At 45.5% G+C, this 1006-nt stretch overlaps 1 pseudogene; it reads left to right on the top strand.

Moving 5' to 3' along the window:
• The first annotated feature begins 244 nt into the window (after window positions 1–244).
• On the top strand, window positions 245–402 carry LOC132025289 (U4 spliceosomal RNA; annotated as a pseudogene).
• The last annotated feature ends 604 nt before the right edge of the window (window positions 403–1006 follow it).

The raw sequence follows: 1006 nt of genomic DNA, 5'->3' as shown, positions 1-1006 counted from the left end.
CCACACATAGGCAGAGAGTCAGGCAGAGAGGGAGGGAGAAGCAGGCTCCCTGCTGAGCAGAGAGCCCGATGTGGGGCTCGATCCCAGGACCTCGAGATCATGACATGAGCCGAAGACAGAGGCTTAACCCACTGAGCCACCCAGGGCCTGCCTTTAAAAAAACAAACAAGAAAAAAAAAACACTACCAACAACAACAGAAACAAAAAATAATGAAAACAAAACTGCCTTTGAAGACTCACTAAGAGCTTTGCACAGTGGCAGTATCGTAGCCAATGAGGTTTATCCGAGGCGCGATTATTGCTAATTGAAGACTCACTAAGCGGTACCTTGGCGATCTTTCCTTAATTCATTCATTGAACTTCTATATGCCAACTCCATGGTAATTTATGGAGATACAAATTAAAAGCTATGATCCTCAACCTTGAGGCTTACAACCTCAAGTACTTATGCTCCTTGGTAAATGCTCTGATAGCTGTATTTATATAAAAGCTCAGGAGGATCACAGAAGGCTAAGCATCTAAATCAGGTGGAAATCAAGGAGGGCTTCAAAAGGAGGTAGTATGCAAGCTAAGAAAAGCTAACCAGATGGACCAGGAGCAGAGAAGACATCCAAGGAAAAAATTAAAACAAGAATAAAGGTACAGAGGTATGAGGGCTCACAGTATACTTCCAAAACTATAGTAGTCCTGTATTCCTGGAACAGAGGAACGACAGGTGAGAAGGGCTGCAGAGTAGGCTAGAATGGGTGGCAGAGGCTAATCCTGGAAAGACCACAACACACAAAGGAGTTTTCATCTGATGCTGCTTGTGACCAGAACCCCAGATGAGCTCCCAGCAAGGAAGAGAAGACCATGCATCTTTAGGAGATCACTCTGGCCACAATGTGAAGAGTAGACTGGAGAAAGCAGGGGCTGGGAGGCGGGGAGTGCCTGTTACTAAGTATTGTACCAGTTCCATCAAGATTCACAGGATCTTAAAGCAGGCTGGGGTGTCAGGAGTGGAGAA

The sequence above is a fragment of the Mustela nigripes genome, chromosome 9 (genome assembly GCF_022355385.1).
Source record: "Mustela nigripes isolate SB6536 chromosome 9, MUSNIG.SB6536, whole genome shotgun sequence".
Classification (NCBI taxonomy): domain Eukaryota; kingdom Metazoa; phylum Chordata; class Mammalia; order Carnivora; family Mustelidae; genus Mustela; species Mustela nigripes.
The sequence above is the reverse complement of the archived record's forward strand: the minus strand, read 5'-3'. Positions and strand labels throughout refer to the sequence as shown.